A 13,545-nucleotide genomic window follows, 5' to 3' on the forward strand; every position below is an offset into this window, starting at 1 on the left:
CTCTCCAGGTTCGGCCGTGTGGGTTAGGTTGATGGCCTTGTACTTTCCTTTTGGATTCTCTTCTGTATTGCTTGGGAGAGTACTAGGAGGGAGTTCAGTAACTTTCTTACTCAGCTGACCTACTTGTGCCTCCAAATTTCTAATGGAGGACTTTGTTTCAGTCATGAAACTTTGAGTGGTTTTAATTAAATCAGAGACTACAGTTGCTAATTCAGAGTGGTTCTGCTTAGAATTCTTTGTTCGTTGCTGAGAAGATGATGGAAAAAGTTTGCCATTGCTAAACCTATTTCTTCCACCATCATTGTTGTTGAAGCCTTGTTGAGGCCTCTGTGGATTCTTCCATGAGAGGTTTAGATGATTTCTCCATGAAGGATTATAGGTGTTTCCATAGGATTCTCCCATGTAATTCACCTCTTCCATTGCTAGGTTCTCAGGATCATAAGCTTCTTCTTTAGATGAAGCTTCTTTGGTACTGCCTGTTGCTGTTTGCATTCCAGACAGACTCTGAGAAATCATATTGACTTACTGAGTCAATATTTTGTTCTGAGCCAATACGGCATTCAGAGTATCAATCTCAAGAACTCCTTTCTTCTGACTTGTCCCATTATTCACAGGATTCCTTTCAGAGGTGTACATGAATTGGTTATTTGCAACCATTTCAATGAGTTCCTAAGCTTCTGCAGGCATCTTCTTCAGATGAAGAGATCCTCCAGCAGAGCTGTCCAATGACATCTTGGACAGTTCAGATAGACCATCATAGAAAATACCTATGATGCTCCATTCTGAAAGCATGTCAGAAGGACACCTTCTGATCAATTGCTTGTATCTTTCCCAGGCTTCATAGAGGGATTCACCTTCCTTCTGTCTGAAGGTTTGGACTTCCACTCTAAGCTTGCTCAATTTTTGAGGTGGAAAGAATTTTGCCAAGAAGGCATTGACTAGCTTTTCCCAAGAGTTCAGGCTTTCTTTAGGTTGTGAATCCAACCATGTTCTAGCTCTGTCTCTTACAGCAAAGGGAAAAAGCATAAGCGTGTAGACCTCGAGATCAACCCCATTGGTCTTGACAGTGTCACAGATTTGCAAGAACTCAGCTAAGAACTGATGAGGATCTTCTAATGGAAGTCCATGAAACTTGCAATTCTGTTGCATTAGAGAAACTAATTGAGGCTTAAGCTCAAATTTGTTTGCTCCAATGGCAGGGATTGAGATGCTTCTCCCATAGAAGTCGGGAGTAGGTGCAGTAAAGTCACCAAGCACCCTCCTTGCATTGTTAGCATTGTTGTTGTTTTCGGCTGCCATGGCTTCTTCTTGTTTGAAAAGTTTTGTTTGGTCCTCTTCAGAGAGTTGTACTTTAGCTTCTCTTAGCTTTCTCTTCAAGGTCCTTTCAGATTCAGGATCAGCTTCAACAAGAATGCCTTTGTCCTTGCTCCTGCTCATATGAAAAGAGAGGAGAAGAAAATATGGAATCCTCTATGTCACAGTATAGAGATTCCTTGAGGTGTCAGAGGTAAAGAAGAATAGAAGGATAAAGTAGAGAAGAAAGAATTCGAACTTATCAAGAGGGATATAGTTCGAATTGTACATTGAGGAGGAGTGTTAGTCCATAAATAGAAGGATGTGAGGAGAGGGGAGGAATTTTCAAAAATAAAGTAAAAAGATTTTGAAATAATTAAGTGAAATTTTGAAAATTTGGTAAATGATTTTCGAAAACTAAGATTGGGAAAGAAATTAAGTGATTTTTGTAAAAGATTTTGAAATTAGAAATCAAAAAGATATGATTGAAAATTAATTTTGAAAAAGATGTGATTGAAAAGATATGATTGAGAAGATATGATTGAGAATCAAATTAAAAAGAAGAAAGTTTTTAAAATTAAAGTTGATTACTTGACGAAAAAGAAATTAAAAGATATGATTCTAGAATTAAAACTTTTGATCCTTTCTTAATAGGCAAGTAACAACTTGAAAATTTTGAATTAAATCACTAATTGTGGCAAGGATTTTCGAAAATAGTAATAAATAAAAAAATTGAAAAGAAATTGATTTTGAAAAGATATGATTGAAAAGATATGATTTGAAAAAAAATTCATTTTGAAAAATTATGAATATTTGAAAAAGATTTGAATTAAAAACAAAATCTTCCCTCTAGTGTCCTCCTGGCGTTAAACGCCCAGAATGGCATCCATTCTGGCATTTAACGCCCAAAATGCTACCTTTTTGGGCGTTTAACGCCCATCCAGGTACCCTGGCTGGCGTTTAAACGCCAGTTTTCCTTCTTCACTGGGCGTTTTGAACGCCCAGCATTTTCTGTGTAATTCCTCTGCTGAATGTTCTGAATCTTCAATTCTTTGTGTTATTGACTTGAAAAGACACAATTTTAAAATTTTTTGAATTTTTAATGATGAGAAACAATAAAAAATGCAACTAAGATCAAATAAACAATGCATGCAAGACACCAAACTTATAAGTTTGTGTACTAAGGACTATAACAAATTGAAAATGTATGTAAGAAACAACAAAAGACATAAAATAAGAGAAATTAAAGATCAGAGCACTGAAATCATCAAGAACAACTTGAAGATCAATGAAGAACATAATGCATATATTCAAAAATGCAAGAGGAATAAAGACATGCAATTGACACCAAACTTAAAAATTGACACTTGACTCAAACAAGAAACACAAAATATTTTTGGTTTTATGATTTTATAAATTTTTTTGTGATTTTTCGAAAATTATATGGAAAAAGAGAAAAAGGACTTCAAAATTCTTAATGAGAATTCCAGGAATCATGCAATGTTAGTCTAAAACTCCGGTCCAGGAATTAGACATGGCTTACTAGCCAGCCAAGCTTTCAGTGAAAGCTTCGGTCCAAAACACTAGACATGGCCAATGGCCAGCCAAGCTTTAGCAAATCATTACGTTCAACAGCAAGTTTGACAGAAATCAACAAGCCCTTGTGATGATAAGTTGAAACCTCGGTCCAAAAGATTAGACATGGCTTCTCAGCCAGCCAGACTTCAACAAATAATCATGAAACTCTAAAATTCATTCTTAAAAGTTCTAAAGAACAAAATAGAAATATTTTTTTTTGTATTTTTGAAAAAAATAAAAAGTAAAAAGCATAAACATAAAATAAAATTGCCTAATTTAAGCAACAAGATGAACCGTCAGTTGTTCAGACTCGAACAATCCCCGACAACGGCGCCAAAAATTTGGTACACAAAATTGTGATCATCAATGGTGCCAACAGCTTGGTATGCACAATTGTAATCTCAACTCTTTGTCACAACTCCGCACAACTAACCAGCAAGTGCACTGGGTCATCCAAGTAATAAACCTTACGTGAGTAAGGGTCGATCCCACGGAGACTGTCGGCTTGAAGCAAGCTATGGTCATCTTGTAAATCTCAGTCAGGTAGATTCAAATGGTTATGGAGAATTGATAATTAAAAGATGAATAAAACATAAAATAAAGATAGAGATACTTATGTAATTCATTGGTGAGAATTTCATATAAGCGTATGAAGATGCTTTGTTCCTTCTGAACCTCTGCTTTCCTATTGCCTTCTTCCAATCATTCATACTCCTTTCCATGGTAGGCTTTATGTTGGGCATCACCGTTGTCAATGGCTACTTCCCGTCTTCTCAGTGAAAATGTTCCAAATGCGCTGTCACCGCACGGCTAATCAGCTGTTGGTTCTCGATCATGTTGGAATAGGATCCATTGATCCTTTTGCGTCTGTCACTACGCCCAACACTCGCGAGTTTGAAGCTAGTCACAGTCATCCCGTCCCAGATTCTACTCAGAATACCACAGACAAGGTTTAGACTTTCCAGATCTCAAGAATGCTACCAATTAATTCTCGCCTATACCACAAAGACTCTGATTTCATGGAATGGAAGGCTCGATTGTCAGGCGAGGCAACCATGCATCATGAACCAGGAGGCTAAGAGATACCCACTCAATCGAAGGTAGAACGAAGGTGGTTGTCAGGCACGCGTTCATAGGTGAGAATGATGATGAGTGTCACGGATCATCACATTCATCAGGTTGAATTGCAAGTGAATATCTTGGAATAAAAATAAGCTTGAATAGAATAGAAAAACAATAGTACTTTGCATTAATTCATGAGGAACAGCAGAGCTCCACACCTTAATCTATGGTGTGTAGAAAATCCACCATTGAAAATACAAAAGTGATAATGGTGATCATTGGCTTCGGCCCCAGAGAGGGAACCAGAAGAACCAAGATGAAAATACAATAGCAAAAGGTCCTATTTATAGAGAACTAGTAGCCTAGGGTTTACAGAAATAAGTAATTAATGCAGAAATCTTCTTCCGGGCCCACTTGGTGTGTGCTTGGGCTGAGCATTGAAGCTTTCACATGTAGAGACTTTTATTGGAGTTAAACGCCAGCTTTTGTGCCAGTTTGGGCGTTTAACTCCAGCTTTTCTGCCAGTTCTGGCATTTTGACGCCAGAATTTCTATGCTGACTTTGAACGCCAGTTTGGGCCATCAAATCTCGAGCAAAGTATAGATTATTATATATTTCTGGAAAGCCCAGGATGTCTACTTTCCAACGCAATTGAGATCGCACCAATTGGGCTTCTGTAGCTCTAGAAAATCGACTTCGAGTACAGGGAGGTCAGAATCCAACAACATCTGCAGTCCTTTTCAGCCTCTGAATCAGATTTTTGCTCAGGTCCCTCAATTTCAGCCAGAAAATACCTGAAATCACAGAAAAACACACAAACTCATAGTAAAGTCCAAATATGTGATTTTTATTTAAAAACATAATAAAAACTAACTAAAATATACTAAAAACATACTAAAAATAATGCCAAAAAGCATATATATTATCCGCTCATCAGTGCTGCCTCATCAACTTCAAGCAGAGTGTCTTCAGGAGAAGTGTTGAGATCATCTTCAAGCCTTTCAGCTTCAAACAATTCTTCAACCAGAGGTTCAATGATATCAATTCTCATGCATCCTTCAGAATCATCAGGATATTGCAAAGCCTCTAAAACATTTAGCCCAATCTCCTCTTCATTGGCCCTCATAGTTACTTCACACTTATGAACATCTATAAGGGCTCTTCCTATGGCTAAGAAGGGTCTTCCAAGAATGATGGATGCATTCTTGTCCTCTTCCATATCCAATATCACAAAATCAGCAGGGAAGATAAAAGACCCTACTTTCACAAGTAGATCCTCCAACACTCCAAAGGAAAACTTGATAGAACGGTTAGCAAGTTGGAGACAAATACGGGTAGGCTTTACTTCATCAATTTGGAGCTTCTTCATCAATGATAGTGGCATGACGTTGATGCTTGCTCCAAGATCACACAAGGTCTTCCGAATAAGGGTGTTTCCAATGGTACAAGGAATCACAAAGCTCCCGGGATCCTGCTGTTTTTCAGGGGGATTCCTCTGGATGATTGCACTGCATTTTTTAGTAAGTACCTCTATCTCTACTTCTTTCCAGTTCCTCTTGTTGCTCAACATCTCCTTCATGAACTTAGCATACAGAGGCATTTGTTCAAGGGTCTCTGCAAAGGGGATGTTGATCTCAAGCTTCCGAAAGACTTCCAAAAACTTGGAGAATTGCTTGTCTTTTTCTGCTTTCTAAAGTTTCTGAGGGTATGATAATTTGGCCTTGTACTCTGGGGCCTTGGGTAGTACAGGATGGATGTCAAGAGTGACTGGAAAGGGGTTGTCAGAGTGCCTGGGGGGAAAGTTCTTTGAATTTTCATTGGCGTTTAATGCCCCCCTTTCTGGGCATTCAGCGCCCTTGGTGCTCCCTACCGAGCGTTCAGTGCCCTTGGTGGTATTCTCTGTTTCTACAATTTTGCTCTCTGGTGTCTCTTTCTCACCCTATTCCTCACTGTTCTAATGTTGAGTGACTAATGTCTTGCAACTCCTCAATTGAATTGTCTGGCATTCCTCTCCGCCTTTGGGGGCCATATTGCTAAGTGGGGTTTGTTCAGGTGTTCACTGGTCTTTCTGGTTCATTTGCATCTCTAGGTTCCTGAGGGAGGCTCGGGTTTCCTGCATAAAGGTTTTCGGCTCTTTGCAAGTTCTATAACAATGGATGCCAAGTTAAGGTACTCTGAGATTGTGGGGGCTGAAAAGGAAAGTCCCCCTGAGAGCTGCTGGCATAAGTCGATTGCTGATTCCTCCTTCCTTGGTTAACGTTCTAAGAATAAAGAACATTATCAGTACGTCTGGAGGAACTTCCCATGTAATTGACCTCCTCAGGTGCATAGTGGTCATAGTTGCAAGTTTCACCTTGAGGGGAGCTACCATGCATATCATAAGGAACATCTGGAGAGGTGCTCTGAATTTTTGCAACTGGGCTCTGCATGCCACCCAATTGTTGAGTGAGAAGACTCATCTGTTGAAATATAAGATTGTTCTAAGTAAGAAGTGCATCTACAGTCTCCACTTCCAAAACTCATTTCCTTACTAGAGTCCTCTCAGATTAATATAAGTACTGGTTCTTGGCAACCATATCAATGAGCTCATTGGCCTCCTCAGGTGTCTTCTTCATGTGCAGGGAGCCACCTGCAAAATTATATAGAGACATCCTAGCCATATCAGAGAGTCCTTCGTAGAAAATATGTACCCTGATCCAATCTAAGAACATAGCAGGAGCACATTTCCTAAGCATCAACTTGTACCTCTTCCAAGCATCATAGAGGGACTCGCTCTCTTCCTTCCTAAAGGTCTGAACATCTTTTTTCAGCTTAGTCAATCTCTGTGGGAGGAAGAACTTGTTCAAGAACTTATTAACTACTTTATTCCAGGTGTTCAAGCTCTCCTTGGGTTGAACATCAAGTCATTCCCTTGCTCGATCCCTTACAACAAATGAGAAGAGCATTAGCTTATAAACCTCAGCGTCCACTCCGTTGGTCTTTACAGTGTCACAGATCTGTAGAAAAAAAAGTTAAAAATAAACATATTAGGATCTTCCTGTAGAAGTCCATGAAACTGGCAAGTTTGTTGCACTAGGATGATCAGCTGTGGGTTGAGCTCAAAATCATCTACTCCAATAGGATGCACACTAATACTCCTTCCATAGAAATCAGAAATGGGAGCTATGTAAGAGCCCAGGGTTCTTCTAAGTTGTGCATTACCATTCGGATCCATAGTGAACTCTCCCTGTTTCTGCACATACACAAACAGAAAACAAAGAGAAATGGAAATCTCTACGTCAGAGTGTAGAGGATTCCCTGTAAGGTATTCTATGTAAAAAGAAATAAAATAAAATAAAGCAAGAAATTAACTAAAAATTTCAAAAACTACAAAAAAATAAAGCAGGGTTTTTGAAAATTAAATAATGGAAAATATTAAAGTTTTCGAAAATCAGAAAAATAAAATCCCTAGAGGGACACCAAACTTAAAATTGAAAATTAAGGGAGAATAAATAAAACTAAAATAAAAAATAAAACTAAATAAACAAAACTGAGAAAAACACCTAATCTAAGCGACTAGACAACTGGTAGTTGTCAATGACAAACAATCCCCAGCAACGGCGCCAAAAACTTGGTGTGGAAATTCGAGATTCCGACAACTTAATCGGCAAATGCACCAGGTCATCCAAGTAATACCTCAGGTGAGTGAGGGTCGATCCCACAAGGATTTTTGGACTGAGCAACAACAATTATCCAATTGGCTTAGTTAGGCGAATAGAAAAGGGTTGTTAATGGTTAAAAATGCATAAAACACTAATCAAAAGCGTAAAGAAAGCAAATAAAGGGTTTGGTGTAAAACAGTGCAAGAAAATAGTTAAGGCTTTGGAGATGTTTATCTTTCTGGATTAAAAGTTCTTACCAACTATTTTAACAATGCACGATTCATTTCATAACAAACTATAAATGTCTAAACCCTAATCTCTTAGTGATTTGGCCTCCTCTAACCTTCATTAACCACCACTCTCGTGGTCACTTAATTTTGATTAGAGGGTTAAGTTCAAAAACTAGTTTATGGTCATAAAAACCCTAATTACCCAAAGCTAACAAGATTATATGTCACATATCCCCATTAGTTCATAAAATTAGCTATTGATGAGCGGATAATTTATACGCTTTTTGGCATTGTTTTTAGTATGTTTTTAGTAGAATCTAGTTACTTTTAGGGATGTTTTCATTAGTTTTTATGTTAAATTCACATTTCTGGACTTTACTATGAGTTTGTGTATTTTTCTGTGATTTCAAGTATTTTCTGGCAGAAATTGAGGGACTTGAGCAAAAATCAGATTCAGAGGTTGAAGAAGGACTGCTGATGCTGTTGGATTCTGACCTCCCTGCACTTAAAATAGATTTTCTGGAGCTACAGAACTCAAACTGGCGTGCTTCCAATTGCGTTGGAAAGTAGACATCCAGGGCTTTCCAAAAATATATAATAGTCCATACTTTGCTCAAGTTTAGACGACACAAACTGGCGTTCAACGCCAGCTCTCTGCCCAATTCTGGCGTCCAGCGCCAGAAACAAGTTGCAAAGTGGAGTTCAACGCCCAAACTGGCACAAAAGCTGGCGTTCAACTCCAAGAATGACCTCTCCACGTGTAGACTTCAAGCTCAGCCCAAGCACACACCAAGTGGGCCCCGGAAGTGGATTTATGCATCAATTACTTACTTCTGTAAACCCTAGTAGCTAGTTTATTATAAATAGGACTTTTTACTAGTGTATTAGACATCTTGGAACATCTTTGGATTATCTTTTGATCTATTGATCACGTTTGGGGGCTGGCCATTCGGCCATGCCTGGACCTTCATTACTTATGTATTTTCAACGGTAAAGTTTCTGCACTCCATAGATTAAGGTGTGGAGCTCTGCTGTTCCTCAAAGATTAATGCAAAGTACTACTGTTTTCTATTTAATTCATCTTATTTCGCTTCTAAGATATTCATTCGCACTTCAACCTGAATGTGATGAACGTGACAATCATCATCATTCCTTATGAACGCGTGCCTGAAAACCACTTCCGTTCTACATTAGATTGAATGAGTATCTCTTAGATCTCTTAATCAGAATCTTCGTGGTATAAGCTAGATTGATGGCGGCATTCATGAGAGTCCGAAAAGTCTAAACCTTGTCCGTGGTATTCCGAGTAGGACTCTGGGATTGAATGACTGTGACGAACTCCAAACTCGCGAGTGCTGGGCGTAGTGACAGACGCAAAAGGATAGTAAATTCTATTCCAGTATGATCGAGAACCTCCAAGATGATTAGCCATGCAGTGACAGCGCATCGGACCATTTTCACAGAGAGGAATAGGATGCAACCAACGACAAGGGTGATGCCTCCAGACGATTAGCCGTGCTGTGACAGAGCATTTGGACCATTTTCCCGAGAGGATTGAAAGTAGCCATTGGCACCGGTGACATCCTTACATAAGGCCAGCCATAGAAAGGAGTAAGACGGATTGGATGAAGACAGTAGAAAAGCAGAGGTTCAGAGGAATGAATGCATCTCCATACGCTTATCTGAAATTCTCACCAATGATTTACATAAGTATTTCTATCCTTATTTTAGTATTAATTTCGAAAACTCCATAACTATTTTATATCCGCCTGACTGAGATTTACAAGGTGACCATAGCTTGCTTCATACCAACAATCTCCGTGGGATCGACCCTTACTCACGTAAGGTTTATTACTTGGATGACCCAGTGCACTTGCTGGTTAGTTATGCGAAGTTGTGAAGATATGTTTAGACCATGGTTCTGTGCATCCGTTTTTGGTGCCATCGCCAGGGAATCAATTTCGAACAATAATTCACAACCTGAGTAACAATTTCGCATACCAAGTTTTTGGCGCCGTTGCCGGGGATTGTTCGAGTTTGGACAACTGACGGTTCATCTTGTTGCTTAGATTGGGTAATTTCCTTCTTATTTTCAAAAAGTTTTCAAAAAATTCTTCAAAAATCTTTCAAAAATTTCTCATTTGTTTTCGAAAAAATTTTAATATAAAAATGTTTTCAAAAATATATTTTTCTTCAGAATTTTTAAGAATGAATTCTAGTGTTTCATGAAGCATGTTGAAGCCTGGCTGGCTGTAAAGCCATGTCTAATTCTTTTGGATAGGGCATGCTAGGCGTGTCATGTCTGAGTTACATACTAAAGCTTGGCTGGCTATTAAGCCATGCCTGACCCTTTGATTGGAGTTTTAGACTAAAGAGCATAAGATTCCTGGAATTCATATTAAAAATTTTGGAATCCTTATTTTTCTTTTTCAAAATGATTTTCGAAAAAATTAAAAGAAAAAAAAATTTAGAAAATCATAAAAATCAAAAATATTTTTTGTGTGTTTCTTGTTTGAGTCTTGAGTCATGTTATAAGTTTGGTGTCAATTGCATGTTCATCTTGCATTTTTCGAAAAAATTCATGCATTCATAGTGTTCTTCATGATCTTCAAGTTGTTCTTGGTAAGTCTTCTTGTTTGATCTTTGCATTTGCATGTTTTGTGTCTTTTCTTGTTTTTCATATGCATTCCTGAATTCTTTATGTCTAAGCATTAAAGAATTCTAAGTTTGGTGTCTTGCATGTTTTCTTTGCATTAAAAATTTTTCAAAAATGTGTTCTTGATGTTCATCATGATCTTCATAGTGTTCTTGGTGTTCATCTTGACATTCATAGCATTCTTGCATGCATTCATTGTTTTGATCCATAACTTTCATGCATTGCATCATTTTTCTTGTTTTTCTCTCTCATCATAAAAATTCAAAAATCAAAAAAATATCTTTCCCTTTTTCTCTCTTAAAATTTCGAAAATTAGATTTGACTTTTTCAAAAAATTTTAAAATCTAGTTGTTTTTATGAGTCAAATCAAATTTTCAATTTAAAAAAATCTTATCTTTTTCAAAATCTTTTTCAAAAATCAAATCTTTTTTTTCAATTTTTTTAGTTATTTTTGAAAATTTCAAAAATCTTTTTCAAAAATCTTTTTCTTAATTTTACATCATATTTTCGAAAATAACATCATCAATTAATGTTTTGATTCAAAAATTTCAAGTTTGTTACTTACTTGTTAAGAAAGATTCAAACTTTAAATTCTAGAATCATATCTTGTGATTTCTTGTGAATCAAGTCATTAATTGAGATTTTAAAAATCAAATCTTTTTCAAAAACTAATTTCTATCATATCTTTTCAAAAATATCTTCTTATCTTACCTTTTTCAAAAAATGATTGCAAAATATCTTTTCTAACTTCCTAACTTCTTATCTCTTCAAAATTTGTTTCAACTAACTAACTAACTTTTTGTTTGTTTCTTACCTTTTTCAAAACTACCTAACTATCTCTCTCTCTCTAATTTTCGAAAAAATCTTCCCTCTTTTTCAAAATTTCTTTTTAATTAGACTAATTATTTTATTTTTTATTTGAATTTTCGAAAAACTACTAACCTTTTTCAAAAACTATTTTCGAAAATCACTAACTCTTTTTCAAAAATTATTTTCGAAAATTCTCTCCTCCTCTCATCCCCTTCTATTTATTTATTCATCTACTAACACTTCTCTTCATCTCACATCTCTGCTCCTATCATCACCTTTGTGTTTGGATTCTTCATTCTTCTTCACCCCTATTCCTTTTCTTCTTCTACTAACAATAAGGAACCTCTTTACTGTGACATAGAGGATTCCTCTTCTTTTCTTTTTCTCTTCTCTTTCTTATGAGCAGGGACAAAGAAAAAGGCATTCTTGTTGAAGCTGATCCAGAACCTGAAAGAACTCTGAAGAGAAAACTAAAAGAAGCTAAATTACAACAATCCAGAGACAACCTTATTGAAAATTTCGAACAAGTAAAGGAGATGGCAGCCGAACCCAACAACAATAATGCAAGGAGAATGCTTGGTGACTTTACTGCACCTAATTCCAATTTACATGGAAGAAGCATCTCCATTCCTACCATTGGAGCAAACAATTTTGAGCTGAAACCTCAGCTAGTTTCTCTGATGCAGCAGAACTGCAAGTTTCATGGACTTCCATCTGAAGATCCTTTTCAGTTTTTAACTAAATTCTTGCAGATCTGTGATACTGTTAAGACTAATGGAGTAGATCCTGAAGTCTACAGGCTCATGCTTTTCCCTTTTGCTGTAAGAGACAGAGCTAGAATATGGTTGGACTCTCAACCCAAAGACAGCCTGAACTCTTAGGATAAGCTGGTCACGGCTTTCTTAGCCAAGTTCTTTCCTCCTCAAAAGCTAAGCAAGCTTAGAGCTGATGTTCAAACCTTCAGACAGAAAGAAGGTGAATCCCTCTATGAAGCTTGGGAAAGATACAAGCAGCTGACCAAAAAGTGTCCTTCTGACATGTTTTCAGAATGGACCATCCTGGATATATTCTATGATGGTTTATCTGAGCTATCAAAGATGTCATTGGATAATTCTGCAGGTGGATCCATTCACCTAAACAAAACGCCTACAGAAGCTCAAGAACTCATTGACATGGTTGCTAATAACCAGTTTATGTACACTTCTAAGAGGAATCCTGTGAGAAATGGGACGCCTATAAAGAAGGGAGTTCTTGAAATTGATACTTTGAATGCCATATTGGCTCAGAATAAAATATTGACTCAGCAAGTCAATATGATTTCTCAGAGTCTGAATGGAATGCAAGTTGCATCCAACAGTACTCAAGAGGCATCTTCTGAGGAAGAAGCTTATGATCCTGAGAATCCTGCAATAGCAGAGTTAAAATACATGGGTGAACCATATGGAAACACCTACAATCCATCATAGAGAAATCACCCAAATCTCTCATGGAAGGATCAAAAGCCTCAACAAGGCTTTAATAATGGTGGAAGAAACAGGTTTAGCAATAGCAAGCCTTTTCCATCATCCACTCAGCAACAGACAGAGAATTCTGAGCAGAATCCATCTAGCTTAGCAAATTTAGTCTCTGATCTATCTAAGGCCACTGTGAGTTTCATGAATGAAACAAGGTCTTCCATTAGAAATTTGGAAGCACAAGTGGGCCAGCTCAGAAAAAGGATCACTGAAATCCCTCCTAGTACTCTCCCAAGCAATACAGAAGAGAATCCAAAAGGAGAGTGCAAGGCCATTGAATTAATTACCATGGCCGAACCCACAAGAGAGGAAAAGGACGTGAATCCCAAGGAGGAAGACCTCCTGGGACGTCCAGTGATCAATAAGGAGCTTCCCTCTGAGGAACCTAAGGAATCTGAGACTCGTCTAGAGACCATAGAGATTCCATTGAACCTCCTTATGCCATTCATGAGCTCTGATGAGTATTCCTCTTCTGAAGAGAATGAGGATGTTACTGAAGAGCAAGCTGCCAAGTTCCTTGGTGCAATCATGAAGCTAAATGCCAAATTATTTGGTATTGAAACTTGGGAAGATGAACCTCCCTTGTTCACCAATGAACTAAGTGATCTGGATCAACTGACATTGCCTCAGAAGAGACAGGATCCTGGAAAGTTCATAATACCTTGTACCATAGGCACCATGATCTTTAAGACTCTGTGTGACCTTGGTTCAGGAATAAACCTCATGCCCCTCTCTGTAATAGAGAAACTGGGAATCTATGG

At 37.6% G+C, this 13,545-nt stretch overlaps 2 non-coding genes across 2 annotated transcripts; one reads left to right on the plus strand and one right to left on the minus strand.

Annotated features, from left to right (window-relative positions):
- The first annotated feature begins 786 nt into the window (after positions 1-786).
- On the plus strand, positions 787-894 carry LOC112746039 (small nucleolar RNA R71). Its single transcript, XR_003173939.1, has one exon. It is a non-coding gene; the product is annotated as a small nucleolar RNA R71 (small nucleolar RNA).
- Positions 895-12,205: 11,311 nt separating this feature from the next.
- LOC112746020 (small nucleolar RNA R71) lies at positions 12,206-12,309 on the minus strand. The gene has a single exon (XR_003173920.1). It is a non-coding gene; the product is annotated as a small nucleolar RNA R71 (small nucleolar RNA).
- Between the last annotated feature and the right edge of the window lie 1,236 nt (positions 12,310-13,545).

Source organism: Arachis hypogaea, chromosome 14 (assembly GCF_003086295.3).
Source record: "Arachis hypogaea cultivar Tifrunner chromosome 14, arahy.Tifrunner.gnm2.J5K5, whole genome shotgun sequence".
In the NCBI taxonomy this organism is placed as follows: Eukaryota; Viridiplantae; Streptophyta; class Magnoliopsida; order Fabales; family Fabaceae; genus Arachis; species Arachis hypogaea.